The sequence below is a fragment of the Panthera tigris genome, chromosome A3 (genome assembly GCF_018350195.1).
Source record: "Panthera tigris isolate Pti1 chromosome A3, P.tigris_Pti1_mat1.1, whole genome shotgun sequence".
NCBI classification, from domain to species: Eukaryota; Metazoa; Chordata; class Mammalia; order Carnivora; family Felidae; genus Panthera; species Panthera tigris.
This window is the reverse complement of record NC_056662.1, coordinates 53,903,290-53,921,633: the sequence shown is the minus strand read 5'-3', so window position 1 is coordinate 53,921,633 and position 18,344 is coordinate 53,903,290. Positions and strand designations below refer to the sequence as shown.

General features: G+C 41.9%; 1 non-coding gene across 1 annotated transcript; it reads left to right on the top strand.

Annotated features, from left to right (window-relative positions):
• The first annotated feature begins 16,929 nt into the window (after positions 1-16,929).
• Positions 16,930-17,036, top strand: LOC122237479. Its single transcript, XR_006216093.1, has one exon. It is a non-coding gene; the product is annotated as a U6 spliceosomal RNA (small nuclear RNA).
• The last annotated feature ends 1,308 nt before the right edge of the window (positions 17,037-18,344 follow it).

Genomic DNA, 18,344 nt, shown 5'->3' with positions numbered 1-18,344 from the left:
TGCAGTGAACATCCTTGTAAGGTTATCTCTGGTGCATGTCACATGTCTCTGTGGGTTAGACTCTAGGGGTGCAAATGGCCGCTGCAGAACGCATTCCCATTGGATCTCCGATTTGGTATCTATCGCAAAATGCCCTCCGAAAGCTGTGGCCATTTTTAATCCTGTTGACGTAGCCTGATTACTAATGCCTATTTCCTGCACAGAAAGCCAAGACAACGGGCCACGTACTGCTTCTCATAACTCTACAGTCTTTTCAAATTCGTATTTGGCATCACTTTGTCTCTTCAACCTTCAAGGTAGGTGTGAAACGAAGTGCCAAAGAGGTTGTGGAAAAAAAGTTTTTGAGGAATGTTATCCAGAGTGAAAATCTAGTTCTCTCAATGTGCAATCTTTAGGACTAAATATGTCTTTTTAATTTGGCATGGCTCTCAGCCTGGGACCCTTTCAAGAAGGGATTTCAAAATAATTATTAGAAGCTTAATATTAAGCTGAACCACATCTAGACTCTATTTTTGAGAATTATAATGGTCCAATGTCGATCATTTTGTATGATTCATCCTAGTGCCAAAGTCCAGGAAACACTGCACACATCAGTTTAACATCTATTGATGGACTTATTGTATGCTTATATACAAGGCATTATGTACAAGGCAGTATGTCGAATTCCAAGACAATATTAGGGATGATGTAAGGATAACATTAAGCTTAAGGAATCCACAATAATAAGAGTGGAGAGCAGTTTCTTGAGTCTTTGTGGTTTGATATCTGAGTTCTTCTTTTCTTTCTCCCAGGATCACAACACTTTGAGGCAGACATTCAATCTGTCACTTCTTTTGTCCCAACTAAGAGGACGCCTTGCATATGGTAGGTGACACAAATAACTATTACAGAAAGTGGTTTTAAGCTTCTATTCTGATTGGAGACAGACAATATAAAAGTAAAAAGAGTAACATACCTGCCAGGAAGAGACCCTCCTCGTCATAAGTATAATTTCCCCCGTAAGTGCCAAGAGTAGACAAGAGACATGTTGGTTCAGAGCAAAAGAGTTTATTTTTTTAAGTCTATTCATTTATTTTGAGAGACAGAGAGAGAGAGAGAGAGGCAGCACAAGCAGAAGAGGAGCAGGGAGAGAGGAAGAGAGAGAGAGAGAGAAAGAAGAGAATCCCAGGCAGGCTCTGCTCTGTCAGCACGGAGCCCAATGTGGGGTTCAAACTCACAAACTGTGAGATCATGACCTGAGCTGAAGTCAAGATTTCGACACATAACTGACTGAGCCACCCAGGTGCCCCAGAGCACGACAGTCTACTACCCATAGCACAGCAAATGGCAGAAGCATTAACACGCTTGCTCTAATTCCCATTACCCCAGGGACCGTGAGTTGAGGCCATGCTGATGTTACATGTGCAACGGGCCACTCTGTGCCTGAATGAGGTGGGGCCAGGGGCTCAGCACCTCGCCAAGTGGGCAACCAACAGGCCTGTTCCCCTTCTCTGAGGGAGGGAGCACTTACATAGGGGTCATGCCATGGCTGCCTTGACCTACTTAGTTAATGCCTTTGAAGAAAATCAGACAAGTTGAAGATAGATAAATAGAAAAGATGTAAACTGAGACACAAAAATTAAAAAAAAAAAAACCAACACAACAGTACAGAGAATCCTGAGAGGCAGCATCAGTAGGTCTAACGTGCATGTTATTGGAATCCCCAAAAGAGAACACAGAGAGGAAAGGGCAGAAGAAATATTTGAAGTAGCAATTGCTGCAGATTTCCCAAAGTTAATGATAGATACCAAACTATGTAACCAAAAGCTCCAAGAATACCAAGCAAAGTAAATAAAAAACAAAACAAAAAACCAACCAACCACAAAATAAAGAAAAAACCTATGTGCCTAGGCATATCATTTAAAATCTCTCTCTCTCTCTCTCTCTCTCTCTCTCTCACACACACACACACACACACACACACATGGGATAGAGAAGATTCTGAAAGCAGTCAGAGAAAGAAATGGGGAATAAATAGAATTACAGTAGACGTCTTGTCAGAAGTTAAGTGAGCCAGAGACACCTTTAACAAGCTGAGAGAAAAAAAAGCTATCAACCCACAATTCTACATATACTGAAAATGTGTTCTAAAAATGAAGGAGAATAAAGACCTTTTCAGACCAACAAAAAACTGAGAATACATGGTCAGCAGATTTACGATTCAAGAAATGTTAAAGGAAGTTCTTCAGACAAGAAGGAATATGATACCAGACCAAAACTATCTACGCAAAGAAAGAAAGAACACTGGAAATGAAGTACATGAAGGTAAAATGTTTTCTTCTCTCTAATTGCCCTAAAAGAAATTTAGCTGTGTTTGTAGAGCAAAACTAGTGGGAACATATGATGTGTTTATAGAATATATAAAAGCAGAATGCATGCCCACAGTAGCACAAAGGAGGGTACGGGAGGGGTTGGGAATACACTGTTGTAAAGTCTTTATGTTACATGGGAAGTGGTGTAATATTTGAAGGTAGACTCTGATTAATTAAAGATGCACATTGCAAACACTAAGGCAGCCACTACATTTTTAAAAACCAGGTATGTTCTTTCATCTTGACCACCAACTTGCTGTGCGGACAGGGGAAGACCCAGAAACTTCTGAGCCATGTGAGCCATAGCCACGGATGTGGGAGGCCAGGTAATGCTGGAGGCAGAGCGTCACCACAGGACCGATTTCGACAAATATCGCCCAGGGAAGGTTGGTGTCAGGGGTTACCACTTAAACAGGACCCCGAACTTCTGCCCGACTGTCAACCTTGATAATCTGCCGACGTTGGTCAGCAAGCAAATATGGGCAAACACTGCCAAAAGCAAGACTGTGACGCTCCCATCGTTGGTGTGGCGCATCCAGACTGCTACAAAGTTCTGGGGAAGGAAAAGTTCCCAAGGCAGCTTGTCAGGGTGAAGGCCAAATTCTTCAGCAAAAGAACTGAAGATGAGGGATGTGTGTTTGGGGTGGAGGGCTGTGACCTGGTGGCTTGAAACCACATGGGAGGAAGTTCACTAAATGCTTTACAAGAAAACCAAAAACAAGTGTAAATAATAACTCAACAGTGGAAATAAAATGGGTGATTGAAAAGTTCAATTAACCGAAGAGACATCAGGAAAAGAGGGCAAAAGGGACAAATAGAAAACAAGTAGAAACATGACAGATTTTACTTCAAACTTATCAGTGGTCATATTGAATGTAAATGGTCGAAACACACCAATGAAAAGACTGTGAATATTAGATTGGATGAAAAAATGAGACTGAACTTTATGCGATCTACAAGAAACCCACTTGAAATATAAAGGTGTGATAGGTTGAAAGCAGAAGGTTGAAAATGTATGCGGTGCAAACATTAATCTAAAGAAGGCTGGAGCAACTCTGTTAATATCAAAATAGACTTTGAAACAGGACGTATTATCAGGGGTAAGGAGGGACAAGACTTGATGAAGGGGTCAGTTCTCCCAGAATATATAGGAATCTTACAGGTGTATGCACTGAACGAGAGAGCTTCTAAACACAAAACGAAAACTGATAGAAAGGAAAGGAAAAGTGGGCAAATCCCCCATATGGTTGGGGACGACAACACTGCTCTCTCAGTAACCAAGAGAGCAAGTAGGAAAAAAAATCAGTAGAAATAAAGAAGACATAAGCAACACCATAAATTAACTTGACCCGGTTGACATTTATGGAACACACACATTTATAGACCCCTACAGCAGAACACATATTTTTTTTCAAGTGCCACATGGAATGTTTACCGAGATCAGCCACATTCTGGGCCCTAAAACAAATCTTAATACATTTAAGAGAAAATTCCCTAACAGTTAGAAATTAAATATCATACTTATAAAAGACTTAAGAGTCAAAGAAGCCTCAAAAGAAATTTTAAATGTTTTGAATAGAAAGGAAACGAAAGGTGGTATATCATTTTCATGCTGTAGCTCACGCAGTGCTCATGGGACATTTGCAGCATGAAAGACTTATATTAGAGAAGAAGAAAGGTCTTGAATTGGTAATAAAACCTTCCACATCAAGAAACCAGAAAGAAGAAAAGCAAGGTAAAGTCCAAACCAAGCAGAAATAAGAAACTGGTAAAGACAGAGACTAAAAATGACATTAAAAGCAGAAAAACAATGGAGAGAACAACAGAAATTGAAAGCTTTGAAAGAATAAGTGGCATTGATACAGAGGTGCAGACAAAACGGAAGATCCCCAAATCGGCAATGGAGTAAGGCTCGTCACTACGGGCGCTAAAAGGTAATGACACTGTATGAACAATCCACCATGTCCATAAATACAACAGTGCCACAACATGAACAGTCATTGTCAAGTAGGCATAGAAATACACTAATCTGGTCTTCGAGTGTATCCTTGTGGTCCATTTAGTGTACAGACCACAACCTTCTCTGCTAGTTCAAGATGAAGATAATGAAGGCTGTGGTAGTTTCTTGAGATAGGGGCTTTGATTAGAATCTTTCAGCTTGCTCACTAACCATCCCTCCCTAGAGCATGTATGCCTGACTAGAGTATTAATCTACATACACCCTCTACCAATGCACATATATATGATTGTTCAGATTGGAGGCATTATTTTTTCAAAAAAAAATTTAATGTTTATTTATTTCTCAGAGAAAGAGAAAGAGAAAGAGAGAGAGAGAGAGAGAGAGACAGAGAGAGACAGAGCATGAGTGGGGGAGGGGCAGAGAGAGGGAGACACAGAATCCGAAGCAGGCTCCAGGCTCTGAGCTGTCAGCACAGAGCCTGACTCGGGGCTCGAACTGCTGAGCTGCAAGATCATGGCCTGAGCTGAAGTCGGGATGCTCAACTGACTGAGCTACCCAGGCGCCCCAGATTGAAGGCTTTAAAGTGTCATCATGGTATGTCTGAGAATGCCTCTCTTGGACATGGTGCTACAGAGAGCACATGTGGCCAAGGAGCTGGTTGACGTCCCCCAGTGCCTCCTCTGAGGCCACACCTTCCTCCGGTGGCTCATCGCCATGACTGAGTGCCTTGAGGATATTGAAGCAGATCTGGTCCTGACAGACATGGGGCTCTTTTATTGGCTGATGTTAGCTCAAGGACTCCCCAACAATCTTCTGCAAATGTCCTGCAGAGTAGTCTAGGACCCTCGCACCCCATCTTCTCTCCCTGGCTCCTTCAGGTGAGGGCAAGCTCTGTGTTGTGGTCTGATGGCTCTTCCAGCCTTTACCACCTCCCTCCCTACTTCTTTTTCACATAGGCATGTTCCCTAATAAAAGCCTTGCCTATTTCAGCCTGCCTTGATCCCTGCTTTTCAGAATATTCTAACGCAATGTTACAGACTGGAACTCTTTATACAAGAGTTTATACAAGAGTTGTCTGAACTTGGTCATGATTTCCAAGGGGCATGCAGAAAAGAGTTTCCCAAAGGTGTTTCCTTAAGGGGATCATTATTCCAATTACAAAGCAGATTCAGTGAAATGGTCAGACAGTGACAGAGGTGTGAATGGAGGTTGTCCTCGCCCCGTATGCCAAGTTCACGTCATGTCGCCACAGAATTACATGGCCAGCCCTAGGACCCGGGGGTGTTTGGAGTGGATGCATGGCATGTGAAGGGGGTGAGTAGCAAATCCATTCAGAAAAGCAGGAGAAGAGTTTGAAAAGTGCCCTTGATGGGTGGCGGTGGCAGCAGAGGTGGCGTCCAAGAACCTCTGTCCACCAGCAGCGAGGTTGTGCTGTGCTTCTTCACATCCGTTCTCTGCCCTGGCCTGTCCACACTGCTCCCCCTGGGCTCCCTCAGCCTCTGACTTCAGTTGGGCACACAGGATCACGGTGGGTGGGGTGGGGTGTGTGTGGCATTTATTTCTCCTGCTCCTTCTTGCCTCCCCAAGGTTCAGTTCCTCTTCATGGCTCATGGTGACCCCTGCAGATAGCTCTCTCCCTCTCCAATAGCTGCCCCTTGCAGGCTCAGGGGAGGTGACAGCTTCTTCTTACTGTTCCTACCCAGTGGGGGCTCCACCCTCTCTTCCTAGTTCTCTCGTCACCCAGCTCTCACCTCTGCAAATATTGCTTAAATCCCCCTCGCTTAAATCCCTTGAATGTCCCACCTGTTTCCCGCTGGTCCTGGACCAGTGCACACGTTAAGAAGGTTGATGGAATGAGAGTTGCAAAATACCACGGCCTGGGGAGCACTGTGTGGGCGGGGAATTGCTTTGCTATCTTTCTACCAAATCACATTTCACAGACTGTTTCATATACAATCTGTGAGGTGGCGCCAGGAATTCACGGAAAACCTGCCGCTCTGACAGGGCATCACAAAGCTAGAGGGCATTACAAAGCCTAATTTACTCCAGACCCCGTGCTGTCTTGTTCACATCGCACTGCTTTAGAATTCTTGTCAATAGAAATAAAGGGCTTAATTCTTGATTTCTCTCCAGTAATGACATTTAACTGATATTTCACTTACTTCAAGCTTGCTTTTAAGGCGTTTGGCTTCTACTGCTGGCTTCCTATAATTTTTCTTTTATCCTGTTTAAAAAATGTTTCCTGTGGTCCCATTATTCCTTGCAGGGTTCCATTTGATCTAATATGCAGAGTATTCTTACTAACACAGCATCAAAATATTTGTACCAGCAATGTCCTGTGCCAGGTGACTTCTCTGTAAGAAATACTGCCTTTGTTGATTTTCCTGTAAAGGGCAGATCTGTTTGCAGCTAACTCTGTTCGTGGGAACTGCACCATTTCCCCAGATGAACACTTCAAAGAAAAGGAAATGCAAAGGAAATTAATTAATACCTGTACCAGATTAATGATCCCAGCACTGTTTGTAAACCAAATAAATCATTTAGTCACTTTAAAAGAGCCTTTAAGGGGCACTTGGGTGGCTCAGTGGGTTAAGCATCTGGCTCTTGATTTTGGCCCAGGTCATAATCTCAAGGTTGTGGGATCAAGCCCCACATTGGGCTCCTCACTGAGTGTGGAATCTGCTTGAAATTCTCTCTCTCCTCTCTCTCTCTCTCCTCTCTCTCTGCTCTCTCTCTCTCAAAATAAATAAACTTAAAAAAAAGAGCCTTTAATAACTGATTACTTATTTCTTCCTGTAACTTCTATCAATCAAACCATTAAAATGCAAAGAAATTGAAGTTTACTCTTCAACTGGAAATCTATAATTTAGTCATCAACAGGTAATTCTTGGTAGTGGCAACATGATTATAATGTGTATCCATTTGCTTGGTTAATCAGTAAGCCATCCTGCAATCCTAATGCGTTTTTAAGGGCAAAGCAATTCATCTTAAAATTGGTTGCTAGTGCAACATTTCAGCAAATTCTTAATGACACCTGTAATTAGAGACTGGGGGGAAATTGTCTTAATCCTTAAAGCTTTAGGTAGTGAAGCAGGCACTTTCATTTCAAAGGCCTTTTCCAGTTTTCCTTGGAAAAGACTGTCAACGCAGCTGCGCTTTTGAATGGGTGTTCTGCGCTCTGCTATGGGATGTACGAGTCTTTTGGACTCTGTGGCGTCTTGAGTTTCTTTTGCTACTCTGGTTCAGTCCCCGTGGAAAAACCCCATGCTTGGTATCAGTTGACAACGGCCAAGTCTTGGGGAAAGTTTTGTTTTCAAAACCCTCCAGGGTGGTTGATAAAGGACAGTGGTGATTTTGCCCTCCGGAGGACATTTGGCAACGTCTAGAGACATTTTTGGTAAGCATGACTCAGAAGGGGTGCCAGTGGCATTTGTGAGCAGACACCAGAGCCATTGCTAAATACTCTACAGAGCGCAGGCTAGCTCCCACCACAAAGAATCTTCTGGTCCTGAGAGAAGCAACTGAGAACGATGGAGGGCTCTCTGCTTTTCTTTTTCTTTTTCTTTTTTTTTTTTAATTTTTTTAACGTTTATTTATTTTTGAGACAGAGAGAGACAGAGCATGAATGGGGGAGGGTCAGAGAGAGAGGGAGACACAGAATCGGAAGCAGGCTCCAGGCTCTGAGCTGTCAGCACAGAGCCCGACGCGGGGCTCGAACTCACGGACCGTGAGATCATGACCTGAGCCGAAGTCGGACGCTTAACCGACCGAGCCACCCAGGCGCCCCCTCTCCGCCTTTCTTGAAGACTGCAAGGGCCTCTCCGATCAACTCTGACGCAGCCATCCGAGGAAATGTCAGCAGCCAGACCTCAAGCTGGCACATGGAAACATCAGGTCTCACCAGCCTCTCCACTTCTGTCCTCCAGCAGGACAGACTGGGAGGTCCTCACTGATCTGGATCCCAGTCTCAGGAAAACTCAATGGTTTATCAGGTCAGGAAGGTACACGCTTTAGGCTTTTTTTCTTTTAACATGTTCTGAAAGGTCAAAAGAGATATATTTTAAGCTTGACTAAAGTCAAGGAAATATTTCCTTTGGGTTTCTAAAAATTTTCCTTTCCTTCTTTTCTTCCTTTTTATCCCCCCCAAAAACTGCTTATTGACCTTCAGTGACTGCCATTGTCCATTGTGTTACAGATACAAAGAAGGCAGGCTGAATGGTGGGAATTTTTTTTTTTTTCCAAATAGGGAAATCCTTATCCCAAGATAACCCTCCACAGGCATTTAAAAATGTTTTTGACCACTGAACACATTGAAGTCATATAAAAACCCTGTGCTGTACCATGAGCTTGCGCTTCTCATTTTCGCAAAAGTCTCCTTTTGTTTGGGAGGAGGTGGCGGTGAAGGGCGGGTTCCAGCCGGGGTGGAGGGGGGGTGGGCGGGACAGCCAGTTTGGACCCCACAGCCGGAACTGAGCTGGGTCTCTCCACTGACTTGCAACACCCTTGGCCGCAGAACACGGCATGAAAGCTATGAAAATCGATAAAAAATCATTTGCAAAGCACTTCGTGCTCCTTGGAGGAAGGGTCTTGGGGATGGAAGCCGTATCATTATTCACATTAGACCCGGCGCAGTCATAAAACGGAGAGGAACCCTCTGAGTGGAGTGCTTTGTGATGACTTCATCTTTTTCCGAGCTAATAGCTATTAGTACAGCTAATACAGCTCCATATGGACAGCTTGTCACATAGCTCATATTATTGGCCTGATGGTTTTGTGTGAGTCTCTCTTTTTCAAGCTCTAGCAGAAAAGACGGGCAAATGAATTTTGAAAAGGCACAGCCTGAGCCCTCAATCAAGGCGTAATAACATTTTCAACTTGATATACTTCACTCAGTTTTAAGGATTTGTTTCATTGGTACTGTTTTCACACAGATGTCACTGTAAAATGTTTTGGAGTGCAAAGATAAATATACACTCGGAAGAGTAGAATTTCCACCTCCTTTAACACCTCATCTTATTTGCCCCTTAGCATATCAGTTAAGAATCTATCAAACACCTTCTTTTTTATGGAAGAGCTCAAAACAGACTATAAGATGCAAAACACACTTTAAATCTAACAAAAACAAGTAGATGCAGATCAGAGATAAGAGAAGATAGATAAGTACTTACCATATGGAGAAATTAAAAAAAAAATTTTTAACATTTATTCATTTTTGAAAGACAGAGAGAGACAGAGCACAAGCAGGGGTGGGGTGGAGAGAGAGAGGAGGGACACAGAATCTGAAGCAGGCTCCAGGCTCTGAGCTGTCAGCACAGAGCCCAACACGGGGCTCCAACTCATGAAACACGAGATCATGACCTGAGCCGAAGTCGGACGCTCAACCGACTGAGCCACCCAGGCGCCCCAATGGAGAAATTTTTATAGCAAGTGATACCTTTGTTTGGAATGTACCCATTGTGTTAGTGGGATTCTCCACTGACTACAAAGATTTCAATACGGACAGAAAAGATATTGTGCGGATTGCCTCCTAAGGATACTGGGGCCTTGGTCAAAAATAGGAACCACACAACAGCAACAGCAAACACCTTGTGGCCTCTAACAGGTGGGAAGCTGTCTGTGCTGGGCAGTCGGGCTACCACAGATGATGTTCTACGTGGGCTCCTGCTAGGGCCACAGGTCTTGGAGGGACCTCTGCAGGGCTGCTTAAAAGCAAGGCTTAACACAAGCCTTAACATGAGCCAAGAAAGTTGGAGGAAAACATCATCTTCCTCAAAACACCATAGGTATTCATCACACTGTCAGGAAAGGCCATGGGCAAATTTACCAATCGATCAGTGTTGTTAAGATCCGGGTGAAGATTCCTTCAAAACTAGAGGGTTAGACGCTTAGAGGAATAAAAAATCATTTGACACAATTCTTTCTCTCTTTCTTTTTCCCTTCCCTCTCTCTCCTCCTTCCTTCCTTCCTTCCTTCCTTCCTGCCTTCCTGCCTTCCTGCCTTCCTGCTTTCCTTCCTGCCTTCCTGCCTTGCTGCCTTCCTGCCTTTCCTGCCTTTCCTGCCTTCCTGCCTTCCTTCCATTAAGGAACCTATTGTATGTCAGGCCCACTGATCTTCCATCACTGAATTAAGCATCTCTTACTTTTACATACAAAGTGACCTGAAAATTAACACAAGTTGACCTCCACAGTCATCATCAGTGAGCTGAATTCTGAATTTGCCATTGGGTCACTGTGTGTCTCTGGGCAAATTCTTTAACATTCCCAAGTCCTATTAATTTTTCATCTTCCTTACAATATTGTTAGGCTTAGAGGTCATGGATTTTAATAAGACTAAGAGGGGGCCTGGACTATATGGGAACTTACAAAGTGCTAGCTCTCATTGGAACAGAGCAGTCCCCAATGTACTTGAAAAAAAAATCAAACTCCTTTTAAGTGTCTAACACATCGGGGACTCCAGGAATGACCCAGGGCCAGGGAAGAAAGTTATGAGTGTATACCACAGAATGTTTTTGAGAAGCTTGACCACCAAGCTCACGGACATTTCAGTGTTTGCTAAACTGAATCTTAGTGCTTATCTAGAGGAGGTAAAGAGAACAGCAGGGCTGTAAGCACCCCCAAGAGGCATTATAAACCTAGTTAATGCTACAGATCACGAACACCAGATTCTCTGATTCAATTTATGTGCAAAAAGAAGCACCAAGGGTAGAGGCCTAATTCTTCCTCACAGCACCTCCTATGTGCTATCGCGTTTCCTCTCCTGGTGCTCACTTGACTTAGGCATCACCTTCATGCTTAGCAGAGGTTGAGAGGAAATTCGGGTCCGTTCTCCAGGATACAGAGCAGGGCAGAGGCTAGACTGGTCCCTATTTGTAAGCACTCCTCAGGCCATTAATAATTGAGGCAGATAAAGAGCTTTGTTAGTATCAGCAAGTGCCTCACTTTGTCTGATTGCTTTTTCCACCGGAGAGAATTGATAGTGTCTCAGTCTAGATTGTTCCTTAGCTTACAATCCAGATCTGCTGCTATGACTTCCATGTGGTCAATCCCACTAGTCTCTTTTCAATTTCACACAGTAGAGAGAAGTAGGTGTCCACCAGGTCTGCAACGTGGGAGCCCGAACCCGCACTACTTTTTTCTCACCTGCTGCCCACGTAGTTTCCATTTCGTTCTGGGCATTTGAAAGCTATTGCAGGGAAGACTTCCAGGCTGAGGTGGAAGCTGGAGAAAGTGCAATCATGGGATCTTCCTCCTTGCGTACTTGCACCTGATGGAATTTTAAAAAGTAAAGGAACAAAATCTAGCAACCGGAAATAACTGGCTGCAATCAAACCAAGAAAGGAAACAAAACAAAGCAAAACAAAACAAAGCAAAACAACCCCAAACACAGCCTAGCGTCATGAGAGCCAAAGAAAGAGAGTGAAGGAAGTAAAGAATCTGCCGTAAAAAGCAGCGCGGGGTATTTCCTGACCCACGTACGCATCGCCATGCTTCACTGCTTCTCAACATATGTGATCTTATCTCTGTTCTCTCAATTTCCCTCACTCATTTCAGACTATTCTAACAGACATCCTATCTGGGCATCTTATTATTTCATTTCCAAATACGTCAGAATGTCTCTCTAATACACGGGGACTCACTTATTTATTTGTGGTGTAACCCCCATGCTGTTATCACACCATAAAGCAACGAATTCCTGTCACCTAATGTCCACAGTCCAAATTTCCCTGATTATCCCTTAAGTGTCATTTTACAATTAGATTTCCTGAACCACGATCCAAAGGAAATCCACACCTTTCTTGCATATTTCTTATTTGTTCCTTGCCATTCATTTGGTGAAGAAAGCGGGTCTTCACAGTCATCTCATTTTTGGTAGGTAAGTCTGGACGATGATGGATATAGAGTGGACTCTTTCATAACTTTAATTTTCTGAAGTTTTTGTCTTATTGCTTATGGCCAATTCCTCAATCCACGATGCTTTCCTTGGCTTGGAGCTGTCTTCGACCTGGTATTGGAATGTGCTGGGTTCCATCCTGCCATGCCTGCAACTTCCCTGTCTCCCTCTTTTTATTTATTTTTTCTTTTTATTTATTTATTTTGAGAGAGAGAGAAAGTGAGAGCGTGAGTGGGGGAGGAGCAGAGAGAGAGGGAGAGAGAGAATCCCAAGCAGTCTCTGCAATGCCAGCACAGAGCCAGACATGGGGCTCGAACCCACGAGCTATGAGATCATGACCTGAGCTGAGGCCAAGAGTCAGACACCCAACTGACTGAGCCACCCAGGTGCCCCTCGCCTGTCTCCCTTTTATCCCCTGGGAACTTATTTTATAGGTCTCTGCTCAAGGAGAGCATCCATAGAGAATCCTTCCCGGGCTCCCTTGACTAGATATACATTCCCCCTAGTATATATCCTCAATGAACCATGTACCTTCACTCTATATTGTTTATCAGATTATCATGTTACTTTTATTTATTTTTGCAAGTCATTTAATGCTTGTTTCCCCTACTACTATACTCATGCTGTGGGAGAATGGGGACAGTGTCTTCTCTCTGTTTTTGTGTTCCAAGTACTCAGCACCAAGCCTGACACACGGTAAATGCTCAAGGAGTATTTGTGGAATGAAGAAAAAAGCTGCTTGTGGGCTTTAAGACGTATCTATACAGTCCAATAAATATACGATAGGAAGCTAAGCAATTTGCCACCACCTCTGTGGGTCCCTCCACATTTAGGTTTTTGCATTTAAATTACTGGTACAACATTGTTTTGGGATTAAATTTTGAACCATAATTACTGCCCCATTGTAACTGGAATCTTTCTGAGTGGGTTCAGTGCTCACCACATGTCCTTCTAGCCAACCTATCTCTACTTCTCTCTTATTTCCTGGTTTTAGTCCTCAAGGTGGCTCTTCAGGGATGGCTCGTGGGTCCTGTGGTCCATGACACATATGAAAATGCCTGAATGCTATCTTCAGAGTTGAATGACAGTATGGCCTGGGAAATGATTAGGTTACATGTGTCAGACAATTGGAAATAATAGATAATTTCACATTTTGCTTCATATCATAAAACGAAGTAACATATTTCAGTCACTTCCAGTATGCTTTATAATTCAAAGTAATTCTTTTTTTTTTAATTTCAAAGTATTTCTAATTTCACAGTTCTTTACATGAAAACAAGGATGTGTAATCTCTTACCATGAACTCAAGAAACCATTGAGTTAAACATTTTTTATAGGTGTTCCATGGCAATCATTTTTGACTGATATACAGATAAATAAAGAAAATTGTAAGGGGAGGATTGAAAAATTATGTTATTTGACCCAGATATTCCAATCCTACTTTTGTTCCCTAGAGAAATGTTCACACCCATGCTCAAAAAACTATATCAAAGAATGTTTCAACTTTGTTTATAAAAGCTTGAAATGTGGAAATGACCTAAATATCTATCGGCAGGAGAATAGATAAATAATTATGGTTCATTCGCATCATGTTATACTATAAATCAGCAAAAATAATGAGCCAGAGCTTGACAAAGAAAATCATGATACATTTCAATTTCATGTTGAACTAAAAAGAGAAAGTTGCAGAAGAATACACAGAATGTATCATTTATGTCAAAGCTTAAAAGCAGGCGGAAGAACACTGTACATTTGGGGCGCCTGGGTGGCTCAGTTGGTCGAGTGTCTGACTCTTGATTTTGGCTCAGGTCATGATCATATGATCACGGGATTGAACGCTGCGTCGGGCTCAGTGCCAAGTGCCTCCCTTGCTTATGCTCTCTCTCTCTAATTAAAAAAAAATAGAAAAAAAGAATATTATACATTTATATGGACACAGAACTGTACTTATGGGGTAAATACATGCATTTACACCTGTCAAGTTCCAGAGAGCTGGGTGTGGGAGCATGGGGAGGGTTTGGGGGGAGAGAGAACAGTCAGGAAGAGGTGGGGGAAGAGGGCTCCACTGTATATTCACTGTTGTATGTCTTAAGATCACTGATGAATGTTTATTCTATTCATCTTTAAAGTTTATGCATCTTGTTGAAGTATTTAACAGGACTAAGGAAAGCTATGTTGTTGAGTAAAATTTAACCTCTGATGATTGAAATCCATCTCATTATTTTTTTACTGACACACACACCAGCTCAGCAGTTCATAGAACCTGTTCTACACCCATAGTTATTTTCTTGTTTCCTTCTTCCTTTCTTCTAATTCTTTTCATGACTCTTTCATACTTCTTTCAAATTGATGATGCGTCTAAAAATTTAGATGTATATCCTATCTCTATTTGTCTATCTATCCATCTATCTCTCTCTCTCTGTCCATCCATCCATCCATCCATCCATTCATCCCTCATCTATCTAGATGTATATTTATATCAAACATTAAAAAAAAAGTAAATTTGAAAGATCCTATTGGCTTTATTCAATGATTCATGAACCAGGCAGCATCTCACCCAGCAGGTAGAAAGGAACTCTGAGGAATGGTACAAATGGAAAACTTTTATAGGCAGAAGGGAGTAGGAACAAGGAAGTTGTACTGGGCAAAGAAGTGGGCTGGTTGAAACAAGGCTATTTTCCTTTAGGGAATAGCAGGTGTCCATCAGGCAGGTTACCTAGTTAGTACCGGTGAGGTGATTCCTGAGTGAGTAATTTTAAGATTCCATTTCTGGGAAGGCTGAAACTAAGTCTCAGTCTGATGGCATGGGGCTTAGCATAAGTGACTCCATTTGTGGCCAGTTGTCTTGTTTTTGACTTAAATCCCTCTAGTTGATGGAACCAGTTCTAAAATGCTTTACACTTTGAATTTGGGAAATGCTTCCCCAAAAAGGAGGAAAGGAGAAGCAAAATCCCACCAGACTTCTGGAAAATCTTAATAGTAATTACACTGGGTTTCTCGAGCCCTCTGAATTTTGTTCTGAGCAGAAGATGCCAGACGTCCTGTGATCTTTTTCAGGTTGCTGGAGCTAAGTCACTGGCTATTATCTTTTATGTTATTTGTCACTTGCTGATTTTCTTGAAAGAGCTTAACTTTTGCGGTTTTGTTTTAGCCTTACTCAGGGCTTCCATCCCACAACTGCTGAGAACCTGTTTGTTTATCTTATATCTCTCCTGTTATTTGGAGTAAGATAGAAGTCAGACTGCTGGGGGGCAGGCGGGGGAGGTGCTAGGGGGAATGGGGGAAAATTAAATCTTGAACAATTCGTGGATTTTTTTTTCAGAGTTCCCTGCGGGGTAGCATCTAAGTGTTTAATCTTGCTGTCTCTTTGAGGCATTATTAAAGCCAATTATCTGGGGGAGTGGATTGTTACACTGTTGCTATTTTGAGAAGAGTGAACAAAATGTTTAGCTTTTTTCTGTATTCATACAACGGACACGGGCAGGGTGATTTGGTGACTTAGCTGCTTAGGATATTTTGCACAGGCTTTGGAGATAAGCAGGCTAGGCTGTTGCTGTGGCCAGATCCAAAGCAAGAAATATCAGATAGTGGCCTTTAATTCTGAATGTCCCCAAATACTTTTCCCTAGGGCATATGAATATGCATATCAGAAGTCTATACAGAGACATAATCCATACTGGGGAAGAAAAGAGCTGGAGATGGCCCGAGCTGTCCCCAAGATCAAGAAGACCTTGCCCCCTACTTCCAGCAACACCTTTATCTCTTCAACTTGGGTGAGTGCCACTGAAGCCATTGTGGAGCCAGTCACTGAACTGTAGATTAGAGGACACTCATGGGTTTACCAGGGCACCAGTGTCTTTCTTGTCTTCAAGAGGGCAGGCATGGAACCTGAACTTTCTTCATGTCCATCTTAAAACGAAGACTGTATTTGCTCAATAGATATTGATTAATGGACCAAGGCTCTAATTCTTGATACTGTATCATGAAGCCACAATCATTAAAAAAGTTTGATTTTGTCGAACCAATATTACTAAATTAGTAAAATACTAAAATGGTATAGAGGGTCCTGAAGGAGCCCCAAATACTTAAGGGAATTAATATAGGATAGTTTCAAAGCAGTTTGGAAGAGATCGATTATTTAATAAATGGTTGGGACAGCTGAAATAAAGTTATAACTCGACATTAAGTCCATTCCAAATGACTTAGAAATTTAAATGTAAAAACGTAGGGGTGCCTGGGTGGTCAGTCAGTTAAGCGTCTGACTCTTGATTTCATCTCAGGTCATGATAGCACAGTTTGTGGGTTTCAGCCCCATGTTAGACTCTGCACTGACAGCATGGAGCCTGCTTGGGATTCTCTCTCTCCCTCTCTCTCTCTCTCTCTCTCTCTCTGTCCCTCCCCTACTCTCTCTTTCTGAAAATAAACTTTAAAAAATGTAAAATAATTTGGGGCGCTTGGGTGGCTCATTCGTTTAGGCATCCGACTTCGGCTCAGGTCGTGATCTCGCAGTCAGTGAGTTCGAGCCCTGCGTCAGGCTCTGTGCTGACAGCTTGGAGCCTATTTCAGATTCTGTGTCTCCCTCTCTCTCTGACCATCCCCCATTCATGCTCTGTCTCTCTCTGTCTCAAAAATAAATAAAAACTTAAAAAAAATAAAAAATGTAAAATAATTTAAATGTAAACACTTAAGTGGGAGATTTTTTCAAAATGAATATTAAGAGGTGGAAAGGTGCTCGCTTTGGCAGCACATATACTAAAATTGGAATGATCCAGAGAAAACTAGCATGGATTCTGTGCAAGGATGATGCATAAATTTGTGAAGCATTCTTTATTAAAAAAAGGGAGGGAGGCTGTGGAAGGTCCTTCTAAGTAATACTTAAAACCCAGAAGCCATAAATAAAAAAACACTAATGCACATGACTACATTAAAAACATTTCTACACAGCAGAAAGCATAAAAAGGAAAATTAGAAACCACAACGTGAAGAAATACTTTCAGTGTATAAGAGAAGGGCCTCATCATTCAATCGAAATCATTACTGACCAGTAAGACAAAGGTCTTAGAAAATGTGCAAAAGACCCAGATAAGGAATTTATTAAAAAAAAAAAAAAAACCAACAAAACAAACCCAAAAGAACAAAACAAAAAAAGTGGTTCCACCACATAAAAGGATGCCCAATCTCATTGAAAATGAAAGAAATAGAAGTTAAAATCACGAACACCATTTTTCACCTATCAGATATATCAGATGGTCTTGCAAAATCAGTAAGTGAGAAAATACACACAGGCTGGAAAAAGGCAGTCCCATACATCATTGGTGGGAGTATAAACCTCTCTATCTTTAGAAGGTACACATACTTTTTTTCCTTAAGTTTTTCTAAAAAAAATTTAAAGTTTATTTATTTATTTTGAGAGAGACAGAGACAATGTGAGTTGGGGAGGGGCAGAAAGGGAGAGAGAGAATCCCAAGCAGGCTCCACACTGTCAGCACAGAGACTGATGCAGAGCTCAAACCCCGGTACCCATGAGATCATGACCTGAGGTGAAACCAAGAGTCAGACACTTAACCGACTGAGCCAACTAGGCATCCCTCAAAAGTACACATACTTTCATAACTTATACTTCAACCCCTAGGAATTGATTCTACTGATAGTCATGCACACAGGTGCATAATGAAACAAATTAAAATACTTATTGTGCCACTGTTTGTAGTAACCTAATGCTAGACAAAATCTAAATGTTAAATAGGGGGCTGGTTAACTATATTACAAAATAAGTTGATAATGGAATTAATAATATAACAATTGCAAATCATGTAGATCTATGTAGACCAACATGAAATTATCCTCTACATATACTATTTAGTTGTAAAAAATGCACAGAATAGTGTACTCCTATTTGTGGTATTTCAAATAACTGAGCAAATGATCAAATACTCTAAAAACGAAATTGAGAAAGTGGGTACCACAACACATACAAAATATAATTTATACTTGAAACAGGCAAGAACTAAACATATAATAATAATACCACATGGTGCTTATAGTGTACTCATAAGCATTTTAAGAAAACATAAACAATAATAGTTTTTATAAACTTGGATTAAGGAAGACCTTCCTAAGCAACTACAAAATCCAGTGATCCT